We start from the raw sequence: 26,269 nt of genomic DNA on the forward strand, positions 1-26,269 counted from the left end.
AAGTAGTGAAAGAATCCATGGACTTGGGGAAGAAGGTTTTCCTAACGAACCACTACACAACTAGTGTAATCATAAGTGGGAATAGAGAGCACATGGCTAGACAACGTTTGTCCAAGGTAAGGAGATCAAACACAAATGTTGATGGATTACATTAGTGAGAGGCAAACATGGTTTTTCACTAACTGATGATTGTTTTATCAATAGAGAAACAAGGAGAGCTACAAGCAATCAAAACAGGTCACAACTGTGCCCATGGTGCTGCCTAAAGAAACTACCTTTATAGTCAGAAATCAAAATTCAAAGGTAGCACACCATCCATGTGAGGCAGCCTGTCGTGCTAATCTCGTCATTCTTTTCATTACAGGTCAACTTTGAAAACTATGAAGCCATAATTAGTTTTTTTTAACACTGGTGTCCATGGAAGTTGTTGGTAAGTGTGGTGCAGGTAATCCAAAACAGCGTAGGTTTATAATTACACTTGGAACCATAACACAGTTCAAGTGATTATCCCTGTTGCATCTAAAAAAATTACTATGTATTGGTTCCTCTCCTGTTAAAAAAGGCGGACATGGATAGTGAGTATCCAAGGCAATAGTGACAGTGCACTTTTCCTAAAATATTATTGTGAATACTGCTGTGTAATAAACAGAAAACCAAGTGTCATGAATTGCACCCCCGCAGGCAGGCGGTCATGCATTCCCACGAGCTCCTCCCATCCCAAACGTGCACGCACCAATCTTTCCTCTATTTAAACCCTCGCCAGACCCCCTTTCAGTGCTCACGATTGAGATCTTCTCCCTGAGCTTAGTTCCTAGTTTACATTCTGCGATACTACTCTTTGACTCCTGGATCTTGACCCTGCTGTTCTTCAGCTACGTCTTTGCCTCCCGACTTTGTACCTACGCGCCTACTACTCTCTCCTGGATTTTGGACCCTGCTCTTCTTTCCAGACGACGCCCACGCCTACCGATTCTGTACCGACGCTCCTACTACGACTACCCAGATTTTGGACTCAGCTACTTCTCCGACTACGCCTTCGCCTATCGTTACCCTTCCGAAGAGCTCCACATAGAATCCCTATCCTCCGCAGTAACCCCCTCCGTGACACCAAGCAGGTCAAAGTGTCATGTAGGAAAAAAATAAGTACTGTTAGGTCATTTCCTGACTGTCTTTGCTGAGGTTTGCAAAATATTACATGTTAAATAATATATAAATGAAATATTTAAATATTAAAAACGTTTGTTTCCACAACATTAAACTCCTGAAACTGCCTGTGTGTCTGGCCCCACATTAAATGCAACTTCATGTCTGATGACGGGCCATTTGTTTCTTGCAGTATCTGTATGCTCCATCCCAGAAAGTCTTTGTGGTCGACCCTATGGGGAGATGGCAGACTCCACTGCAGTGGTAAAAAGTTTCAGGTAAGAAATCAAGCATTGGTCTCGTGGTGAAACTCTGCACGGGCGCACATTCATTTCTTATTCAAATTCAGCATGACAAATATGTCCTCATTTATCAATAACCTATTATTTTGATTCACAGGGACTTTCAAGATGCGAAGGAACGTCCTAGGAAAAGAAGACTGGTTGAATATCATCTGGCACCCAAGCGTGATTGGTCACACCAAGCAAGCAGATGCCTCAAGCTGTGGGGTCTTTGTGATGCAGGTCAGCATAACCTTTCCATGCAGAAATTTTGGACTGTCTCAAAACTATTGTATGAGAGATTTTAGGGAAATAATAATTGTGACAAACCTTCGTCTGTTAGATGGGCGCAGACATCATGAACAATTTCCCGGATATTCAAACATACATCGAGATGAACAGCAGCGCCAAAGAAATAAGAAAGTTGCGGGAAGACCTGTCAATCAGAATTCTTGAAGCTTCAGGTATTGTACCATTTGATCATCATTGCCTGCGTTTATTGGTGTATGTTGTTTTCCTGAAGCATGCTCTGTCTATGTAACAAGTCTGAATGAAAAAAGATTCTCGATTTATTTATATGCAGAACTCATTTGGGTATTATTTTTGTACTGTATAACACAGAGATGAAAAGTTAATTAAATCACATTTCGCACAGTTAAAATTCAATTACACTTTGGCCTTCGTCGTGGTTGACACAACCATAGTCTGGGAAAAGTGTGGGTCTTGATTGCCCATAGTGAAACAAACTGGTTGAACATGGCTGTGTTATCATGTGCCCCCTTAAAGTCATAGCAACAAAAAAAGGGTAACAGGTGTTGACAGGAGTATTCTGAGACATGACAATGTGCGGTTTAAGAAGCAGTAGAACACCTAATCAGGAAAGTGCATACGAAAAGGTCTCTATCAAATGGTCTTCAATTATGCAACAATGATCTGTAGATAACATTGGAGAAATCAGTCTATTTGGCATGTTTATTATAGCTCCTCTCCAGGACATGTGTCTGATGTGTGGAGAAAACACTGGTGCTGCAGACAAACTGGGAAAGTGAACATCATTTCTATCTGTATGTGTAATTGTTATGTCCCAGTGTGTGGTCTGTGTTTTTTTATGTTCCACACTGCTGACCCTTTGATTGTTCTCCCTCCCTCATTGGCCCACCATTACACCACTGTTCTGTATGACATCATGATCAATCAGCTTCTCAGCCAGCGTGCATCTTATTCACTATATAACATGGAGGTTTTCTGAAGGAAGAGCCTTTCGTTTGACTTTGGTCCTGCTTGGTTTTGCTTTGCTTCATTTAGTTGTGGTTATCGCTTTGTTTTGCTATTGTTTTGGCTTTGTTGGTTTGTTGTTTTCTGTTCATTTCTTTGTACTTTCGTTTGTTTGTGTTTGTCCTTGTTTTGCCATTATCTTGCCCTAACATGTTACATGTTCAACCTTTATGTTCTTTTGTACCCTGTTCCTGTCGATTAGTCTCGTTTTCCATTATCTGTATTCCTAGTTCACTTGTGTTTTTGTGTAAACTTTTGTGTATAAGGTTAGTTCAGGTTGTTGGGTACATTCTACACACTTAAATGATTTTTTATTAGTAACAATAGTTAAGTACGGGTGAATGCCATTTTTCTTGTATGGTTTTGAGTAGTCAGGGGAGGTTAGCTAGGGTGTTGAAGACGCAGAAGACCGTGTGTTTCGGGTTTTCTTTTGCAGTCAGGTTAGCTTTCCCTCACTTTTTTTAGCCAGCTCCATTTTGTTTGGTTATTTTCTTTTCTTTGGCACCACTCTAGTTCCCTTACCCCTGTGTGTTATCGTGTCTTACCAGTCACTTATTTAACTTAAAATCATCACCCACCTTTGTTATTGTGCTTCCTAGTCACTTACCAGAACCCACCTGCTTCCAAAAGAATTATTCTAAATGTTACACCCCTTTACCCCTAGATACTTGGGGTCGTAACATTATTATGTGTAATGTATGCACATGATAACAAAACATGCCAATGAAATGTGATAGCTGAACTAATATAAGGTTTACTCTGTGTAGGTCCAGTGTGACAGTTGTGAAAACTGGTTCCATGAATTGTGCATCTCAAAAGAAGAGTATGAAAGCACAAAGAATGAAGTAACGTGGATATGTACATTTTGCCAACCCCAGTTTGGTGAGTATGCTCTGCATGCAAACTATCACTATGAAAGGGTTTTTTAAGCAGGACATGTAGTTTTAGATTCAACAGAAACATAGGATGACATTTTTCAGTGGATGTTATAATTGTTTGTTATTGTTAGGAAGTTTGAATTTCAGGGTTATGTTCTGGCATTAATGGTTCTATAAATTAGAGATACCTTTTCAAAAAACACTCCAAAGAAGGCATAAAAAGGCATAAAAGATTATTGATAATCTTTGCAATTTATTACATGACACAGGCATCTCGAAGATAGAATTACTGTGTATCAGGTTGATGATTAGATATGGATGCATCAAATCAATTACTAGGTTTCTTTCCAATAATATAGAAACAAAGGCACGAACATGAACACCTTAAAGAGCTTGCCATTTAGCACAGAAACAATATAATGTCTTGCTATAAAAACACAAAGTAAGAAAAAAGGAGTTTGATCAAGAGAGATCTGTCAAATTCTGCAAATACCTAGATCTTGATCTGTGACCCATTAATACTCTTTGGATTCTTTGCAGTTCGTAACCCTTCTTACGGTTTTATATTTCAGGCACTATTGATGAGTGAGCAACCACCCCCTACTCCCAAGCATTACATAAAAGACATGCTGGAAACTCAAGAAGACTGTCAATGTGTTCTCAGCAGAATTCAACTCCAAAAGACATGTAAGTACAAGTTTCAATATTCCCCCAAAAATCTCTTGGGTAAGAGTAAACTTTCAGACACTTTGCGAAAAAATAATGAAAAACACTAGAACACAAAAAAATCACTAGAAACCATTTGTTATCTATTGCCAGAAACCAAACAAAGTATTATGAAAACGGTAAAAAAGTTCATCATAACACAACACAGTCCCTTTTATATATGATTACTACACAGTGTTAACATCAAAGTAGTAGTGCAAAGAATTCTAAATCAACAGTATGTCACCATGACATGATTTATTCCACTCCGATGTAAGAAAGATCAAAGAAAACTGGCTTCTATCCAACAGAGGTGTATCTAACGTGATTCCTTATTAGGTTACCCAAATAGTACCATCTCTACAGTACCTTTCAGACAGGACACAGTACTAAAAGGATTCTAACCGAAAGAATAAAACACAATCACATCATCGAAGTCCGAACCCCACTGACTTTCAATATCATACCGTGTACATCTCCAGGCTTGGAGACTCATCAAAAAAGAACAGCCTATACACCAAAATGATCCTTTTCTTCCAGTAAGATTATGGCATTTGCAGGATGCTGTCTAGATCAATAAACAGATTACATTAATAATAGCGAGCAGGTAGCAGAGCATTTAGGCACACAGCCCCTAAATTGTAGAAATATGTCATACCTTATTAAGGATGCCCCATACCTACAAGCATATTTAACAATGCTGTAGTCTTCTACATCATCTCTGTAGTCTTATTGATCCTGAGTGATCTAATTCTTTAGGAAGTGCAGAAACAGATATCAGGTGGGTAAGTAGACAACCACGTTGCAATTGTTTTTTCTGTGTCTAACCCATTTTTTTTCTCCACACCATGCCTGCCACTGTTCTCTCTTCGGTGCCTTTGGTTGATATTGAGCTCTGTTCCGCATGACAAGGGATCCTCCTGGATTTCTGAAGCAAGGAACCCAGCCGATATGAGTCCCTACAAAACTCAAGATCCTGTACTGCTCAACCCAGTGGATGGGACATACTCAACATTAATATCTAGCCTGACATAATACAGGCAATAGAATTCACCGTGTCAATCTGCATGGTGGTGCATGTGAACTGTTTCTAGTAACTACTTGTCATACCTGGAGGGGAGGTCAATCATCAGGCCTTGGACCCCCAGAGATTTTTTTGATTTTCTCTCCTTCGTGCCTGATGGTTACACAGTCACATCTGCATACCACACCTTCACTGTGATTTGCTACAGATACAGCTTATTTAAAATGTGAAATTAGGAAAAACTAAAAGAAAGCGTGAAATAAAAAGAATGTCAAATCTAAAATTTTCAGATGTTGTGATGAAGCTTTTGACTCATGAATAGCACCCCCCCATCCCAGTGTAATGCATGTTTAATGGTGCCGTATTGAAAAAATAATTAAAAAAAAGGTTTCACAACCCCAAGCAAGGTTGTATAAGGTGAGGGGGACTGTCTGGTGTGTAAAACACTTGGTTGCAGCATTGTGGGTGCTGTAGTTTAAATGCTATTGGTTTGTGAACAACATACCCCTATCCCAGCGCAGAATGCCACATTAATTAAAAGCATGAGAAAATGAGATTCAGAATGCAAAGCTGTATTAGTCTTCTGTGTAAAAAATCGGTTTGAACATCATTGGAGCTGTTTTAATTAAGCTGCTGAGTAATGAATATATTTAATTTTCCCGCTGTTAGCACTATAGTGTATATATAGTTGACCCTTACCTGAATGAAAACAAGACATTAAGAAAGGGTTTCAGAAATCAAACAAAGCTTTATTCCTGTGCATACAGTCTGGGTAATTGGAGACTGCGCTGTCCTGCTTCCTATGGCGATATACTGTTTTTTTTCACACAAAGCCGTATTGACCAGTATTTCTTGCATTGTGAACGTGTGTACACAGCAGTCCCCCGGGTTCCAGTTAGTGCGTAGTTACACATCAATGAAAAACCAGAGGTTTAAAAAGATAATTAGCTCACTAATAGTTTTGATGGCTTAAAAATGACAGTGAAGGCTGTGAAAACGGTCACAATGTAGTTTGCACACAAAGCAAGTGTTTTCATAACCCTAAGAGGTTTTGTGAAAATGCTACAGGTGTGCCAAAATCATTTTCAAACTTCAAGCTAACTTTAACCTGGTCAATGACAGTACCTACAGGCTATCGATAGGTTTGCTGGCACTGTGGGTTTGTTGTTCCTGACAATGTGCACGCTGAGAAATGCGCACAGACTGGCTTTCTTTCGGAATGAAAATGTTACGGCTTGTACCTCATGTAAACACAGTTTTAACCATTAGCACACTCATATATATCCTGAATCAAGAATGAATATGCCCTGGAATCCGCTGTACCACTTCAAACTGAAAGTCAGATATTTAGAGTCTTGGTAAAGACTTTTTACAGGAAGAGATGTCATGCTTCAGCTGCTCTGGCCTGCAAAGTACAAAGGGGCTTCATTTGAAATACCCGATTGTATTTCAAAATCCAAGGTATTTTTGCTGTGCTAGAATGTATAATTTATTATAAATGTTTTATTCACAGCCTCTTCTTCAGGAAGCCTCGCACACACTAAACAATATTCAAAGACTATAGGAACAGTAAAAAAGAAAGCAGTAAGATGGATGAAAAAAGATTTTGACGTCTCTTCCGCAACTGATGAATACTCCTGTGTGATGTTATTTCTTACATGGATTCCGTTATTTTGCCACAGGCTGTGGGTCTCTGTTTTCAAAAAGAGCAAGTAAAAAGTTTTGTAAAAAGAGCAAGAGCACCTGTTTGGAGTGTTTACGACAGCAGCGGGTCTCCAAACAGAACTTCATCTCCTGAAAAGTGCCCCTCCCTGCCACACAGGTTGCTGTGCCTGGTGCAATGCATATCTCCACACATCCCTCCACCCCCAGCAGAGCACACACCACCTTAGGACACTCCATCATGTCCTCTCTGCTCACCACCACCCAGAAATTGGCTGATGCCATCCCCACTGTTTCTCTCCCCTCAGGAAGCACTATCTACACAGCAGAATTCACAGATGCCAATGCCATGTACAGTTCTCCCAGATGTCCACCTTTTGCCCATCAGCCAAGAGGAGTGGGGGATTGAATGTGCAGTGTGTCGGCACAGAGGGGACAGCCAGAGCCGACCGCTACGCCGCTCTTCTGTTTTGTAATTTTGTGACTGGGAGTGAACCACATCCGTAAATGTTGACTGGTCCAGAGGGAAAAGGGCCTTGCCTTGCATTCTCCGCGAACACATAGGCATGTTGAATTGGAGATTCTCAAAACTTACTTTGTGTGATTGGAAACTGATACATGATAGGATAAACAAAATGCTTCAAAGAAAGAGGTGCTCTTTCTCTCTGGTTTTAGTCTGTGCAGCAATAAAACAATCAGATTAAACAAGAGAGAGTGTGACGTTACTTTTCGTCAATGAAAAAACAGTCTTTTCATGTTTATTTAAGTGTCCTTCTTTCATTTGGATTGTATGAAACAACTCGGGAGTTATTGTTATGATTACTCTATTATCGAATCCTCAACTCATTCACTTGTTATTTTGGGAACATTTTGACATGTTGCTTTTAGCCGTCGATACTGTTGAATTCGCTCAGTTTGTAATGTAGGGTGCTCTGAACAAGTTAAACTTTGATACAGGACAAATGTATACTTTTAAAGCTACTACAGTATAGCTTGTGGGAAATACAACATCACACCGTATGCATAAGGCACGTCTTTGTTCACGATTTAAAACTACAGTCCAGAAAAACATGACATTTGATTGCTGGTTGCCTTATGTTAAAGGGCAACAATGAGACCAGAGCATGAAAATTCCTTCCCCTCCCCCAGCAGAACTGTTTAATCTACATAAACACAGTGGGGTGCAACACCTAGCCTAGACTTTGAGAGAAGTATGGAGCTGCGTTGCATAAAGAGTTTGCAATGGAATATACAGTAGTAGGCAAAAGTTAATTTCAAGCTGAAAAGAAAAGACTCAACATGTCTCCTCTATACATCTTCCATTTAGACCATCCAATGTCATTTATTATTAATATATTCCATATCCCATTAAAATCAGAAAGTTTCTTACAAGTGTAAATCCAACTATTTTCCTTTTTTTGTTAAAGGAAAACTCATGCCAGGAGCTGGGTTCAAAAAAACTATAGCTGAAAAGGGCAGGCAAAATGTTTAAGTAATCATAGGTGAATGAGACAAATTGATGCAGATGTTTAGAAAGAAAGTGGACTACAGTACTATTTTGAGCTTACAGCCTATCCAGTGTTATTCATTATTAATATCTTTCATATCACATTCAAATGAATGTTTTTTTTAATTGTAAGAGGCAATACACAACATGTGTCCTCTATAACACTTCAGTGTACATTTTAATCAGTTTAATGTTTAACAATGTTATACAAAGCTTAAAATTATTAAATTGCATATACCGTTTAGACTGTTAAATTCTGTAATTGACAAACAATTGTCCCTCAGCATTGACAGGGATTCAAAACCAAGTGTTTTCTGGCAACAGACCAAATGCTGCACATGAGAGCTTTCATAGCTCCACCTGGTGGTTTTACAAGATATTTCACCCTACTATGATACATCATGCGGTATCCTACAGTTCTTTGCAGAACGAGCACTGCGATTTACTGCAGCATACCTTGCACATTTTGAATGATTGGATCTGTACTTCTACTCAGTCTGGTGAATTCTTGATAAACCAAACTGGTGCCCTCCCTCTAACTCACCATTCCTCCCTTATGGTAGTGGATGTAGAGAAACCCATGTATATAAACCCATAGGGTCAATTGCAATGGACTTCCCGAGTTACAACACAGCCGCGTACCAATTTAGTATGGTACATTGTGGAGATCATCTCCCACTCTGAGTTCAATTGCAGCAAAAAACATGTGGAACAAAGTTGGAGCTCAGTTCAACTTGTGCTTAATCCGGTTCGGCGTTGTTGTACTAATTAGCCCGAACTGCAGGGGACTGTGCATCAGAACACTTCCGATTAGTAGGATAATACATACGCCATGTTAATATACAATTACTTTTCTGTTTCTTGTTTATATTCAAACTAAATTTCCTGGCAAATCAGTTAGTTTTTAATTTAAGAATTGCATTTAGGCTACAATTCATCTTATGAGGCTACATTGTTATTAATGAGATACCCAATTGTAATTAGTCATGAAACAAATGAGAACTGCAGCTGTGCATTTGAAATTAAACACTACTGTATTATTGCAGCATTAATTTTGTTTAACACTCCAGATGAATAAGCAAACCCATTGTTATAGCTAAGTCGTCACAAAAGACACCGACTAATAACCAGTAAAGTTAAAGTTTTATTTTTAACAGAGCTGGAAATTAGACTTATAAAAATACTTGAGCAATAAAAAAAACCAACAACAAAACAATTGTTCCTCTGACCTTCTAAGCATTTTTTTAAGGCAATACATTTCTTTAGCAGGGTGTGCCTTGTGCTTACTTATCTGAATTTTGATTTTCTCTCTCTCCTGTGTCAGTTCAGATTAAGCTCTTTAATCTGTTCCAACATCTTCCTTTCAAAGTGGGGAAGTGCTTGCTGGCGTGTTGTTTTGCCAAGTCGTGCTTATCCTTTATGACGGTATCTTCTGACACCTGGGCACAATCCAACAACATTACAAGACCAGCACTATAACAGGAGTCATAAAAACACAAGAAGCCACATTGAACGAGCTTTCAGAATTGTAAAACAACGCTTTGCTTGTCTGTCATTTGGTTTGCATACCAGTCCATCAAGAGCTAGCACAACCCTGGCTGTTTCAACACAGTCATTGGATCACAGCCACAGGACAGAAAAGGGACTGTAAACCATCATAAATCACTTTTAAGATGCTGAGTTTTTTCCTTTAACATGCTTGGGTGCCATCTATTTCCTCCTCATCCTGCTTTCCTCCGATAACCACAATTACGGAGACCCATCACTAAAATATTTAACAAATCTATCCAGTTGACTCCTCGATTTTATAGAACACATTAAAGCCTCACGCTACATTTATATAAATAATAGCTTAAGTTCTGTTCTCTTCACTTCCAATGAATGGAGAAAATTTGAAAAGAACAGTAGTCTGTCGTTAAGTGAAGGGAGAATGTGTGATCCTAGCTGCAGAATAATTTTAGTTTCAGTGGTCTTTCTGATGTATGAGTTTGGAAAACCGTGCTCAGTACCATCGAGGTGTAAGAGGGTCAAGGATGAGCAGGAAACTTTGTTAATAAGGAGATGGACACCGCCCAACATGGGGCTCAAACCCACACCCCTGACCTAAAGAATCACATGCTCTACTGACTGAGCTAGCCGGGCACCAGTGTTCTCAAAGACGGTTTTCCAAACTCATACATCAGAAAGACCACCGAAACTAAAATTATTCTGCAGCTAGGATCATACATTCTCCCTTCCCTTAACGACAGACTACTGTTCTTTTAAATTTTCTCCATTCATTGGAAGCTTCATTTCATACCTCTCTGCACCCATTCTGACTTCACACCTCTTGATTGGCCTCTCTTTATGTCCCCTGCTCCCGCCTCTCACTCTTCCTCCCTCCCAACCTTTGTTCTCCCGCTACTTTACCTTTGCCTACTGCCCTGTCTCTCTCACACCTGAAGAAGGCTCCACGGCCGAAACGTTGTGTTCTCTTTCTTCTTTTTTTCAGCATGGAATAAACCTTTTACTTGTTCCTTTGCAGCCTACGCATGCTGGCGCAGCTACCCACTTGAACTAAGACCATTAAACTGTCTGGTGATATTGCTGCACGGGGCGCAATATCACAATAGAACACGTTACTGTAAAAAATGTTAACATTCGTGAATGAGTATTTTTTTTAATTATACCAAATGTCCGTTAAATAATGAATGATGTTTTTCAGACCATAAACACTATTATATGAAAAAAAAAACATTTACTATATATCCATTTAACTTGTTTTTTTTAAAAAAAAACATTACAATACGGTAGATGAAAATTGTTGTTCAGCGCTCTTGTATTAAATATACTCTACCAGCCTTTTAACTCATGTGTCAGAAATAAAGTGTATAAAATTCGCTAAATCAAACAAAACACAAACGCTACGAAAAAGAAAAAAAATGTGTTTATCCTGCAATTTTATCTCGTTGAAACGTTTTTTTTTTCTCTGTGGCACTAACGGGCTAACGGTTAGGATTCCTGGTTTCCTGATTACATAGAAATGTGTCTCTCTTCCCTTACGATGTCCAAATGATCAGTTCAGTGTAGAAAAGAGCACCGTAAAACCCCGTCAGGCGTGCAAAACGTATAAATGAAAGAGATCGCTTTGTTTCTGCCCGCTTTCTCACTGAAGCCCTTTAGAAGGTTATAACCGCTACACCGCGCGATGTGGGGAGGGGTGACTTACAAGCAGAGTTGACCTTTGAGAAAGGACTCGTCTCGGGAATATATTTCCACATTTTGAAGAGAATTTCTCCATTTATGTAGCCTGATTTCCACTATTGCTAGAGAGCTGTAGAATCTGGAATAACTTATCCAGCTCTGGGAACAGTGTGTAGATGACAGGTTTGTGACTTTCTCATGAGCACGGTATATGAATCCATCAGATTAAAGACACTGTGAGCATTTGAATAAAATTAAGGATAGTCTGTCCCAGCTCACCGCGATGGTATAGTGGACCGTACTTTGTGCTGTGACCGCACTACCCGCGCTTTGAATCCGGGTGACAGCAGCCCAAGACAAGAGAGTTTCCTTCGTCTATGTTATTTCAGTGAAGGGGGGGCATGCGTGTACAGCGAGCGATCATCGAGTTGATGTGTTGCCCCATATAAGCAATGTGAACCAACACTGCTTTACAAAGGAGCACTACCTGAGCTTATTGTTGGTAAACTGGAGACCAGACCGACCTCTTCTCTGACGAGAAGAAAAGGACAGGAGCCGCAGTATTTAATATGAATAAGAGATTTCAATTTTCTGTGGCGCAACTAGTACCAAACACGTAATCTCGGGGTTGTGAATTCGAGCTCCACGCTGGTAAGAAATCATATAGGTTATGATAAATGTACTTTTTTAAATAAAAAGTAATATTATAAAACTTTCTCGATACGAGTTTGCAGGTGACATGTTCTTTATAAAAATAATCTTTAGTATGGGATCAATAACCGCGCCTGAACAAATATCGGAAAGAATCGCCTGTCACTAAGGTATTTAAGTAAAGTAGAGATATAATCAGAAAACCTACATATAGGAAATGTTAGTTACTTTGTATGTGCTTTAGCGTTTTCTTTTATATACCGAAAAAAAGGTTCAAGGCGTTCTAGTCGCTGTACTCCTCGTAGATAATCTCAACGAAATCACAATACAGTACAGGACACGCAGTGAGGAGCTCACGCAACGAATAGTCTTGAACATGCCAAGCGTAAAGGCACACTGCACATCTGCGAAACATCACATCCTAGTTTAGTTACAGTGAGATTATAGACTGGAAGCTAGGAAGTCTCAGATCACTTTTTTATTAAATGTTCAAGCAAACACAAATACCTTTGCAAGAGACATTTCAGAATCCCAGTCAAATCCAGTATGATTGCTGGATCCCTCGAATTCGACAATATCACAGATCTGCAGTCCACGTGCAAGACATACCGCCCAGAGCATTTCTAAGACAGGAAATACATTTTCGTTACGAAAAGAGATATACTGTACGTAGAGTGAAATGGTCTGGTACGAGTCCTAAGTTTGAATAGTTCAAAATAGACGAAAAAGGGTAATTACAGACTCTTTCGAAATGTAAGAACATTAAAGCTGTGCGGACCTTATCTTGATTTACCTAGTTTAATCGTTTTCAGAAAGTGTAATTTTATTATTTTATGTACCCTTGACGATTCTACTGATGTTATAAGTGCTCTTGTTTATATTGAATCTATTTTGTTGTTCAAATAAAAAGTAAAAAAAAAACATTCCGGATGCGTCTGCTGTAGAAATAAAATGACATCAAAGGCGTTGTACGTAGAGTTCTGAAGCCTGCTCCACAGAAGAACTAGCTGAGATGAAACGTTCGATATTCTACTGACAGGGCTATTCCCATCAACTCAGTTTCTTTCTGAAACAACGTTTTCCAAGAAAAACTTACACTTTGCAAAATTTGAAATAAAATACTTGCTTAAAAGTGCAGATTATTTTTTTCCCAAAAACTGTAAAAGGAGAAAACCGACCTGTTGGAGTCTCTGTCGTACCATTGCTCAGTGCGGTCAGGTCGGGACTAAAACGATAGTAAGGTTCTGGTTCAAGCATATCTAGGCATGCCTTTCTCACTGTTCCATCGTGAACATCATCTAGAGAAAAAGTGGCATGTAATGTTTAATACATTATTGGCCTTATTAATAATTTGAGGGAATATAAATGCTTTGCATGTATCGAATTACAGCACGTAACAACTGAGTACCTGAGTCGATATCACCGGGCAATTTCCAATAACGACCAACATCAGACACTTCAAGAAAAATAAGATTCCATATCTTGGAATGTAGGGCGGGAGAATTCATTTATACTCCTGTTGCATCTTGAGCTAAACTTTTTTTTTAAAAAATATGACGCAGATTTGCTCAAGATACTTGTAATCGCCTTAAAGAGAGTTTTCATGAAAACGTACATCGGCTAGCTCTCCACTGTTAATTGACAGAACTTTTGAAGAAACTGTTCTTATATAAGCAACATACAAATTAAACATCTTAATGAACATGAAGGGAAATCTATGGAAGCCCGTTTCCGTCAGGGAGTAAAAAAAACGCGCTATGATATCTCATTGTATGTCTTTTTTTACTTAAAAGGGTCTTCTTTAGCTCAGCTGGCAAGACCTGGGTTCGAGCCAATGCAGTGAGGCACGAACTAGGGTGGGAGCTGCGAGGGCACAAGCCCTACAACCCGAATCCGTTACAATAACAAAAGGACAGACATTGAAATATGGGCTATTTCGAAGTCGCAAATGTGAGATATAAAGTAGGAATTCTGAGTTACTAAGTCGCAATTCTGAGTTGCTAAATCGGAATTCTGAGATACCATAGCGGGTTTTTTTTTTACTCCCTGGCGGAAACGGGCTTCCATAGAAATCCGGGTTGTGAATAACAACTCTCACTACACACGATTGAGTTCTTGAGGCTGGCACCTAAGACAACTCAGCCATCCTGACAAGCAGTGGAGGATGCCCGTTACTTTGTCAAAGGATTATTAACTACTTTTCTTTTCTTATTATTACAGAGATTTCTACATTGCAAGACAATTGACGATTTAGATAAAGGTATATCGTGGCACGCAAACCAGGCACGGACGGGGTTTGAACCCGCGCTCTTAGGTTTACGAAACCGATGCCTTACCACTTGGCCACCGCGCACACAGTCTAGCTTTTTTTTTCCCATCAAGGCTAATACATTTTGAAAAAAAAAATCTGTGCGCAAATTGCAATGGCAGGAGAAGTAAAGAATATAGTTCTTCTGCGGAGCTGGCTTCAAGAATTTTTTCATTTTCTTCCCTTGTAGTTTCCTCGCTCTTTTACTGTCCCTTTCTCCCACGGAGAGACGGAAAACATGCCGAAATCGTTTTCACCCTGTGTTTGTGCAACGTCAGTGTGTGAAGGGAAAGCAATCTACGTGGCTCCAGTGGCGCAATCGGTCAGCGCGCGGTACTTATACAGCAGTGCACAGCGGAGTCATGCCGAGGTTGTGAGTTCGAGCCTCACCTGGAGCAGTGTGGCCTGTCTTTAGCTACCGAAAGCAACCGTCCACTTTAGATACTGTTACTTATAGGTCGTCCTTAACACCTTATCTAACGGGATTGTAGCTTGTTAGGTGTTTGCTGGAGATCCAGTCTAAATTAACATCAAAGGAACAGGTAAAGGTTTATTCCACGTCACACCCGAAGAAGGGTCCACGTTGTGTTTCCTTCTCCTTTCAGCATGGTATAAACCTATACTTTTTCCTTTGCAGCTGACGCAGGTCACTACTTAAATTCCCATCAGCTGTGGACCCCCAGCTGATCTCTACACAGATAGATGAGAGATATCTTCTTAGACGAGAGGTCTGCTGGGACTAAGGGAGCACGATGGGGTACCGAAGACTTGAAAAAGCTCTCGCATTAGATTCTGTTTTTGTTGTTTCCCAGATTTGTTTTTAATGTTCTTTTTGTTTTGAAGTTGTTCCTTTAAGTATTTGTTTATTTTATTTTCTGTAGTCGTTAGACTACTACAGTGATTTACCTAGGTTCCCGGAAGGCTTCTTGCATCGTGGTTGTTGTGTTTTTGGGTTACAAGTATTTTTTTTCTATTGATAGGACCCCACGCATTACTGTGGGACTAGTTAACTTAAGTTCTTACATTGTACCTGAAATTACCACATAAACTACTACTCTGTTTTCTTTTTTTTAAATAAAGGCACAAATGATGTTTTTTTTTTCTTGCAGCTGATTGGCAATGACCCTACAACGGGTCATTGCAACGAACGTGGCTGCTGAAATTTGTCTACTAAACCTGTTCTCAATTGCAACAAACCTAAAATAACATATGCTGCCCATTAGATGTTACCGATGTAGGAGACTAACTTAAACCACCTCTTCACAGGGTTTATGTAGTTCAGTAGAGGAACAGTCGATCGCATTTGACTGTTCTGAATGTAGTGGAAATAATATAGTCACAAAGTAACGAACATACGCACCACTTGCTTGAAATATTTACTGTAGCTAAAATTGTTTTCTAGACACCACAACTATTCACAATGAATTTGATGAATACATGTCTTTATTAATAAAAGTGTAATTTATTAATAATTAAGATTAATGTATATCTTTATTAGTAGCTGTATTACCGGTAATGCATGTACAGTCCTTAATATGGGATAGTGAACTTTCAGGTATCCTGGGGAGGTAAGAAAACTGAAATGAAGGAAATACATATTTAAAGGGGGTGTAAGTCTTAAATGTGTTCTGTTACATCTGGGTGTTAACTGAATAGATTGTATTACTTATTGTGATTTGACACATGTCTGTCTCAGGAGACAGCAGAAAAATTGAGGAATTTGCAGGTACAGAAAATAACTTGAACTGAACAGGCAAATGTAAGGTTATGTTAAAGAAAAATAAACTTTGTCACCTTTTTCAACATGATTATTTAAGACAGTTTATCGGAACCGTATCTCTCCTCGATTCTGTGGCTGTGGTCCAACAGTAACGGTGGTGAAACAAGCAGAATGTGCGGAAAGAATTGGAGACGTAACGGGAGACTCATCCAGTCGATAGAAGGGTTGTGTACGCTGAGAAGTGTAGTTTAAAAGCTTAACGAGCCAGGGAGGAGTCAAACCTGCAATCTTCTGAGCCAAAGTCAAACACATTATCCATTGCACCACTGGCTCTGATACCCTAAAGCCACCACTGTGAGCTTTGTGCTGCTATTAGTAATACCGTAGCACTCTGGTGTTCACAACAGCCCCCCACCACCAGGAACTCAAACCCAGGCCTCCTGCATCACTCAACAGGGACCTAGCCTGTTGAGCTAAAGAGCAATCTCCCTTCAGTCCTGCAGCTGTGGCCCTGCTATTACAGGGAAGGGCAGTGACATCACCGCTCTGGTAAGCCGGCTCTTACACACTCAATGGTGGCCGTATGCGTTACACTCTCCCCCGCTTAACTCACCAACCTCAGCAAAGGGCTATCCCATCCCACTGCTGACACCAATGTAACGCTCCAGGGTTCACATGGGCATCCTCGCCACTGCCACATCAGGTCAGTCCCCCACCGTCAGGGACTCAAACCCAGACCTCTGGCATCACTCAACAGGGACCCAGCCTGTTGAACTAAAGGGAGTCCGTCCCTAAGCTCAAGCGGCTGGGTCCCTGTTGAGCTATGGTGGCGGTCGCAGGTTTGAGTCCCCGACAGTGGGGGGCTGACTTAAGTGGCAATGGCAAGGGTGCCCACCTGAACCCCCAACCATTACAATACTATACATCGCTCCAGTCCAAATTTTCTCAATTAGATTCATGTGTTTTCTACTTGTATTTAGCTACTAGGTCTTTCGTTTGGTCTGTTTTAAAAATAGCATCTCAAACGATTTTATGTGTCATGCTGAAATTCACACACGGGGGATGTCACATGAAAGACAATCACAGATAAGATGTTGCATTTAAAAAGAAATCCAGAGTGGCAGTAGAAAACAAAGCCTTATACACGAGATGCAAGTGCTCTACCACTGAACTAAACTGATAGGCACTTTTGCCTGCAGCTCTTTAATTGAGTTAGGGAGAGTGAAGGGTCTACACAGTGTACAATTTAAAGGTCGAAGCAAGACAATCTGATGCGAGGAGAATTCACAAAACGAGCCTCTGCTTTATCGTTTACTGAGCATTCAATGAACATCTAAGTGAAAGACATATTCACTATTTTCACTTTTTGTTTAAAGAACACTTTTATCATGTTCTGCACTCCCGGTGTTTAACGGTGTTCTTTTCTACACTCCTGATTTGAGGATCCCCAGGTAAACAAAATTCCGATATATTGAATAGTATTTATGTTTACATTTATATTCACTCGTGCCAAAAGCTTGTGTTCTCTGCATATATCAGGATGTGGAAAGAGGCCCAATCACATCTGGAGTAGATAGTATTTAGGTCAAAGCTAATTCAAAGTGCATCTCTGGGTGTGTTTGAATTACCTACGTGTTTGACTGAAGGACAAGCTCACGGTGCCATAAAAATTGACATTCGTCATCTTTTCTTCTACATTCACAGGTTTTACGCTAAAGACAAAAATGTTTTTTTTGTCGTTTTCATGCCAGCTGGCACTAATTATTCTGCACTGACAGGGAAGATTAGTATTTTATCTATCACAATATGTGTGGAATTTGTTTTTAAAAAAGTTGTTCCAGAAATGAACACTTCCATTAAAGTTAAGGCAGACACCTGTTGCTGTCCACAACGACCAACTCTGCATGGCAAGAGAGGAGAAAAGCACTGTGGTGATTTGAACCCAGAAACTTATTTACTAGACATGCACGTTAACCAGCTAAGCCACAGCACCAACAGAGCACTATCCTTTTACAGCCTCTTAGACACACCGCTCTGAGATACCTGCGTTCTGTGTGCGCTGCGCCTGCTCGCTGAGCAAGTGATGAGAAATGGCTTTTATCTGGTAATTTCAAGTCCAAGGAGCTCAATATGCTTTTTATGTTTGACATCTTCAAGGAAAATGGTGAAATCGCAGGTGGAAGAGGAAAATGATCCTTGAGTAGAGGAAAGACGACCATCTTGAGTACTAACTCATGTCAGGAGGCTAACTTCTGGGATGAGGTGGTGGGGTGGTAAGGCGATGGACTACTAATCCATTGTGCTCTGCACATGTGGGTGTGAATCCCATCCTTGTGAAGTTCAGCAGTTGACAGATGTGCCTTTTTAAACTGGGTGTGCTTTCGTTTCGTCTTTCGCTCCTGTACTACAGCAGTAATATTTCTAGATGTGCATGAACATGGTATAGTAGGCTGACGGCAGGAACACGGGGTCCACAAGCAGTGACAGTATCAGAGGTGTCTGCAGTGTGTTGGTTTGTGAGCACTAATAAAATAACTTGCCGTGGAAGCACGTGTGCCTGCATTAATACAGCTCCATTGAGCAGAAAAAGCAACACAAACACCGACTTGTCAACAGGAAGTTTCCGTAGCTGAAAACACAGCCATTGTGCTCCAGGTGAAGCTTGTGTCGCAGGATGTGGGTCATTGAGGCAGTCACGGTCTGGGATTGATTGGGTTATGTTGATTTGTGTTACAGGGTGTGGGTTATTGAGGCAGAAACAGGCTGTGATTGATTAGGTTATGTTGAATTCCAGGATGGTGTCAATGTTGCCTCTCACTCAAGGGGGTGACTGCAGTTGTCCCAATTAATACAGGAACAGTCAGTAAAAACAGTCAAACCCAAGTCGTTCAGGGAGCAATTAGGTATCGAGACTTGGAGGTGTGAGGAGTCGCTGAGCCAGTTTTAGCCAGACCAAGGGGTGAACTGATAAGGTTCCATGACACCTAGCTCAGCACTCCCACATTCCTCAAACAACACAAGCTTCCTCCTGGAAAAATACTGGGCAGACCTGATTCTGACAGGGACAGTGGAAACCCCCCTGAAAGGGATTGGCTAAGGAGAGGGATAAAAAAGACCTGAGACAGAACAGAGGGGGCTCCCGATTCCCACTGGATCCTGGAGACGACACAGGCAGCACAAGGAAGCTGCAGGGTGCAAGACCCCGCTGCAGAGTGCAAGACCCCGGAAGTACTCTGCAGAGACTTCTAATACCTGGAGGCAAGGATCTACTGGTTCAGTAACTGACGACAACGAGAGACATTGGCATTGGAACAGAGGTACTGTACAGAGACTTTTAACACCTGAAGGTGAGGAACAAGGAAACTGGCACAGTTAGCCGATTCAAACTGAGAGGAATGTAATATAGTCGCAGAGGATTTCTATTGTTACCTGAACAGAGACTGGGGAAATAGGACTGGGCGATACCCCTCTCCTCAAAGTGGGCCATCAGAGACTACAGGTACTAAGTAGAGACGATCGAGTAACCTCTCTCATGTATTTTACAGAAAAGACTGCTGCCCCTCTGTATTCATTTTGACCCTGGGAAGGACCTTTTGCTGCTGTGAATTCTGTTTTCGTTGTGTTTTTGGGTGACAGTGAATGTGAATGTAGTTGGAAAATAAAAAGGGCACTTATACAATACAAATGCTTGTCGCTGGTCTGTGTGTGCATTGGTGATTCTGGGAGACAAACAGAGCCTGTGGTAATGTAGAGGGGCCCTAGCACCCCGTTTGTATTGCTAGGTGGTGTAGATGTACACGAAGCAGGAACATCCCTCGCCCTTGGGTTCACCTTACTGTGACACCTTCTTCATTTATGTTTTTTGAGTGCACTGCAAATGATCTTAGTATCGAAATGCCGTCCCACATAACCGATCCAAACAAGCTGCTTTACAGAGGAGCACTGCCGGAGCTTATCGTTGGCAAACTGAAGACCAGGCCGACCTCTTCTGTGACTCTTGAACACTAAATCTCAAGGTTGTGAATTCAAGCTCCACGCTGGCGGGAAATTCCATAGGTAATGATCACATTTTCTTGCATGCTAATCAAAAGAAATATTAAGAAACTTTTCCCGATACCAGTTTTTTAGAAAAGTAAAGGCACACGGCACATGTGTGCCACATCACGTCCGAGTTTAGTGACAACTACCTCAGAGATTGTAAAATGGGTAGTTTCAGATTAGATCACTTTTTTTTATCAAAGGTTCAAGCAAACCTGAATACTTTTGCAAGTGACATTTCAGAATCCTAGTCAAATCCAGTACGATTGCTGGATCCTTCGAATTCGACTGAACTATAGCACAGATCTGCAGTCCACCATTAGAATACTGTGGGTGTGTTGTATAAGCCATACCGCCCAAAATAGTTCTAAAACGGGAGATGCATCCTCATTTAGGAATGTGGTATAAAGTGAAATGGTCCTTATCGGACCTTATCTTTATTAACGTCGTGTAAACGTTTTTCATAGAGTGTAATTGTATTATAGCATGTGCCCCTGAAGATTTTCTTGATACGTTATATGTGCTCTTGTTTGTATTGTATGTAGTTTTGTTGTTCAAATAAAACGTAAAAGACACAACTTTCCGGATGCGGCTGCTGTAAAAATAAAATGACATCAAGGGTGCTGTACGCAGAGGTCTGAAGCCTGTTTCATTTAAGAACTATATCCAGAGGTGTTAAAGAAGTCTAGATCTCACTACGAGAATGGCAGCATCTCAAAAAAAGCAGGTGCAGTTCGTTACACAGTCGTAATGCCACTAAGTCGGACCAGAAGAGCGAAAGCCACCTGGCTTTCTCTGAGCAAGTAATGTGACAAAGAGACACAGTACAGTGGTAACCGACCCTCTTCCAACTGACTTCAAAGGGGAGGGAGCTGCTTTTTGGCAGTCCCTCGAGAAACTAAGCAAAGTGTTTAAAGATACTTTGTCAGCTTGACATCAAGGCAGAAAACAAAAACTTTCTTGCGTCCACTCAAACCAAATGCGGTTTGCCACCTTTTGCGTTATGCAGGGAATGACGTCTGCCGAGATCACTTTTGAGTCAATGCAAATCGTAGTGTGCCCTCCATTTTAATGTTGGTTGTGCTGGCGTGCTGCTTCTGTCTGTGAAACTTTATGCAATCAAGGCATTTAATGTTTTTTTTAATAATTGGAAAAAAATGTACTATTTTTTTTCTTAAATATTGATGGTTTAAAAACTTATTTAATGTGAAACGGTCATTGTGATTGTAAAACGGTCAAAATGTTAGTGAAGAAATCAGTAATGTGAGGAAAGATGAATTGTGGGAGCCTCTTGACTCCCCGTGTCGTGCTGTGTTTCTCTCTCATTCTACTTGGAGTGGTGCCGTCGCTTCTGGATAAAGTCTGTCTTGGGTCATTCCGGACAAGTCAGGTATGACTGTGCTTCACCACAAGAAGAGACACCTCACTTGCGAGGATCCCAACAGTATATTTCCCCTTTCAGAGCCCATGGGAGTGAATTTCATACACAATTAAAAAAGCCTAATTTTATTTAGAGGCTTCAGACACTTTTTTAATTAAAAAAGTGGCCTGAAACGCCTTAGCTTTCAGGTTTGCTAGAACCTGTAATAATAAAGTGGTCTCAAACTTTCATTGTCTGATGTAGCTGTCTCTAAAGTTGGACATGATGTTTTGGAGATGCTGAGATATTGAGAAGAACTCAACTACATGGTGAGAAGTCTGGGTTCAGCACCAGCAGATGGTGAAAAACTCTTAGCTGACCCCAACCTAATTTGAACGCGCAACTTTCTGAGCTAGAATCAACTGCACTACCACTGTGCCACACCCTATAGTCTTCTTTAGCTCCCCAAAGGAGAAAAATCAGTGTCCCAAAAAAAGTGATTCCCGAAATGTCTTTAACAGAAAGGAAAATTTAGACAGGCTTCCATTTCTGCATTAAGAACTGTTTGTGCTGTCCTGTAATTGAGGAAATATACTTTGTTTAACTTTTTTTTCCATAAAGTCTGATTGTATTATTTATGTGCCCCTCACGAGTCTATTAATACGTTATATGTGCTCTTGTTTATATTGAATCTATTTTGTTGTTCAAATAAAAAGTAAAACAAAAACAAATTCCGGATGGGTGCTGCTATAGAAATAAAACAACATCAAGGGTGCTGTACGCAGAGGTCTGTAGCCTGCTCCACAGAAGAACTTTATCCAGAGGTGTTTAAGAATTCGAGATCTCACCATGAGAGGGGAAGCATCTCAGAAAAAGCAGGTGCAGTCGGTTCCATAGTCATAACGCCACTGTTGGACAAGAGCAAAAGCCACCCGGCTTCCTCCGGGCAAGTAATGAGACAAAGAGACAGGACACAGTGGTTAGTGTGGCTGAGTGGTCTAAGGTGCTGGATTAAGGCTCCAGTCTTGTTGGAGGTGTGTGTTTGAATCCCACTGCTGCTAAGAGTTTTTGTGTTACAACCACCAAGTGGAGCAATGTGTTAAAAGCTACTTTATCAGCTTAACATCAAAGCAGGGAGAAAAAAGTGTTTCTTCTTCTCAACACAAATTCTTTTTTCCACCTTCAGCAGGGAAGTTTGTCTACCAAGATCACTTTTGAGTCAGTGCAAATCACAATGCGCCCTCAATTTTAATGTCGGTTGTGCTCCTTTTATCTGTGAAACGTTAATGTTCTGCATTTTCGAGTCGAGTCATCCTCAGGGGTAGAGCTGATTAAGTCTTTCCGCATAGGGCTCCATCAGAAATAACTTGTCTAAGTTCCAAAGAGATTGTGGGTTTCACTTCAAGCAATCATAAAGCATACCTCACATGTCAGATCTAAATGGGGAATTTGTTGGTTACAAAGCTGAACGTTTTTCCATGTTCTGCTAGAGTATCCACTGGCTTGCCTTTATCAGCTGTCTTGGAAAGATAAGTTGTGCTTCGTCTCAGGAAAAATCATTAGTACTGTCATTTTATTCTGTGCATATGGCCGATATTTAAAGTATATAAAAATCACGAGTTCATAGATTTATCCAAATATCAACGGCACCTTGTAAACCTATGATAAGAATTCCTTCAATCCAATAGTTTCACTCCAGGGAAAAGGCAGGGAAACATAGAGAATTCTTATTTAAAGACAACATCCGTATTGGATTGCATGTCAGCAGGCATCACTCAGAATTCCTAATATGATTTTGAATTCAGTTTTGCAGTTCTTCAGTGTTTTACTACTTTCAGAGAGTCCTTTATTGACCTTGCTGAAGCAGAGAAGCGACATAATCACAGATGTGACCAGTTTTTCTGCTGTTTCTGGTTAATAATGATTATTATTTTGTATTTTGATTAGTATTTTTCGTAGCGTTCTTCCTCAGCTTTTAAGTTATTTGGTGAGCAAGAACCACTGAGAACGAGTCTGAATCAATCAAGAACATATACGGTACTGCTGTCCTGTGTACAACTGCTTCGTCCTAATTGAGCTTTTCAGTGTTGAAGAAGACGTTTCCAATTTCGATTGCTTCTTTCAGAGGATGTGCTACAAGATCACAGATTCATTTGAAAAGATTTGGAGATGTATTGGCTGGGATTCAAAACTGGCTCAATTGCATGAAGGCACCTATACTCAGCAACGAGATGAAAGGAGAAGGGGCCAGAGGTAGTGTGGCTGAATTGTCTAATATGCTGGATTTTAGGCTCCACTCTCTCAGGGGCGTGGGTTTAAATCCCACTACTGCCCAATGTTTTAAGACCTTACTTCCTGTGATTTGTAATATGGTCAGTAAAAGCACTTTATGTAAGTATTTCTTATGTCAGCGTTACAAGTCACTTACTGCTCCACAGGTCCGGGGTTCAATCCCTGGCATCTTCAGGTGTTTTATATTACTGTACTCACATTGCAATCTTCTGTTGAGTGAGAACTCTTTGCTCGTGTTCATAGAGAGCCAGGTTTACCTTTTGAATCTCACCCGGGATTTCCTGAGAGATCATTCAGCGAGCGAGCCCTCCCTCTGGACTCCGCACTGAGCTGAAAGCTGCACGAATTCCTCACTGCGTGTCCTCTACTGTTACAGGTGGTCCAGCGTAAATGTGCAGCACAGTGATATGAACAACTTGAACTTTTTCTGTATGTGAAGAAAAATGCAAAAGAGCATGTAAAGTATTGATCATATAAAATATCCATGGTACAACTCGAGAAAAAACTGAAGCACAAAACAACGACTTTTGATGATTACAAGAGATTCAAGAAACACAACCGTCCACAGATGGGTTCGGATCCTGAACGCATAAGTCAAAAGAAAAAAAGCGAAGTAAACTCTCTTCATTGTCTTATAGTTTATGTAATAAAACATTTTTTTTCTTTCTTTATAATTTCTTACTGTTGATAGACGATTTATTGAATTTTAACAGAATCACAACTACAAACATTTGGGGTTAAACTGTTATTCACATACTCTAACAAAGAGAAACGTTAGTCTTTTCCAGTGTGTGAGCCAATTTCTAAAAAAATTAAAAATAAGTTATAGAAATTGAATTGTTCTACTTTTTAGGCTTGCATAGTCTTATTCATATTTCAGTTAAGCCTTTTCTTCTGTAGTAATTTCATTTGATATTAAAATTAGTCCTGATTTACAAGAATTTTGTAATAAGTTTCAATTTAGAAAAATCGTGCCCAGAAGCTACCAAAACTGGTAATGTTCACATAATGTGTAATGCCAAAGCAGCAGTTGGGGTGGGAAATAAAAGGCATTTCTTGGTATGAATCCTAAAACTTCATAGATGGCGTTCTAGGACTTCTCGCTTCAGATAAAGCTGTTAATACATCATGAATTTCTACTCAATCAATATCTGCAGTGTTATCACTACCAAACGCTAAATATAGATCCTGGCAATAATTCATGAGTTGTTCATTAGAAAATTGTTTATGTTTTTTTTTAAAACAGGACGAAGGAGTAGCAGCAGGAGTAGCAGCTAAATGTATTGGCGCTACATAAACCTACAGTAGTTTCCAGTTTTGCAGAGAAGTGACATAATCACAAATGCGACCAGTTGTGCAGCTGTTTTTGGATAATAATGATGAATGTGAAATAAAAAACAGCTCCTTGCATTAAGAGCAAGAGCAACCAATGCGCTCGCTTGTTGAGTTGGGTATTTTCCGAGCTACTCTTCCTTAGCTGTGTACAGGTTTGATGGGTTTACTGAGACAATTATTCATGTAGCAGTAATCACGAGGTGGTTCGCTGTGGTTTTTAGAAAATCAATCGTCAGAACAACTAACAACGCACACACACATGTTCAATACACGAGATACAGTTATTAATATAAATTGTGCACCAAACATATACCAGTCTGCCTGGATACAAGCGGCAGACCTTACTGTGAGGATTATCAATATACAAGGTATATAATCTCGAAGAGATGCAAACACAAAGAGATACACAACAGAGAATATATGTCAATATATATCGTTCGGTTACAAAATCGCTAATCAGCGTTATTACCCACTGTTACTCTAAACTCGGAAGTAAATGCAATACTCGTGAATTAAATTGATAACAACTTGTGTTGAGGTACAATTGAATTCTCGAGACGCAATGTAGGACATGGGGTTTACTTATCCACTGTGTATGGATTTGGAATTTCCCGGCACGAACACCAAACCAGCTGACAGGCTCTGTTGCAGCCTTGGTTCCAGTGGTTGTCCAATGGGCGTTGTCCCAGCGTCCTCTGGCTACCGGCCAACCAGTAGAGGTGCAGCTCGGAGTTGGACGGGCGGAGGAATCTAACTGCGACGCGCAGGGCAGTCATTGCTCCGAGGGGATCTACCAGCAGTCCAGCTGGCTAGTAGAAAGTATCTATGCACAGAGTGTGACCGCGAGTCCGCACAAGTCACTCTTTTGCCCGGGAAGAAGCTGGTTCATTCCCGGACCAGCGCTGCT

At 40.4% G+C, this 26,269-nt stretch overlaps 1 protein-coding gene and 2 non-coding genes across 3 annotated transcripts in view; 1 reads left to right on the forward strand and 2 right to left on the reverse strand.

Annotated features, from left to right (window-relative positions):
- Nucleotides 1-26,269, reverse strand: part of LOC138242792 (zinc finger protein 271-like) — a 781,993-nt gene that overhangs the window by 554,002 nt on the left and 201,722 nt on the right. The gene's annotated exons all lie outside the window — the stretch shown is intronic.
- Nucleotides 14,591-14,662, reverse strand: trnat-cgu (transfer RNA threonine (anticodon CGU)). Its single transcript has one exon. It is a non-coding gene; the product is annotated as a tRNA-Thr (tRNA).
- On the forward strand, nucleotides 14,922-15,015 carry trnai-uau (transfer RNA isoleucine (anticodon UAU)). The gene is made up of 2 exons: nucleotides 14,922-14,959; nucleotides 14,980-15,015. It is a non-coding gene; the product is annotated as a tRNA-Ile (tRNA).

This window comes from Lepisosteus oculatus, chromosome 14, assembly GCF_040954835.1.
Source record: "Lepisosteus oculatus isolate fLepOcu1 chromosome 14, fLepOcu1.hap2, whole genome shotgun sequence".
NCBI classification, from domain to species: domain Eukaryota; kingdom Metazoa; phylum Chordata; class Actinopteri; order Semionotiformes; family Lepisosteidae; genus Lepisosteus; species Lepisosteus oculatus.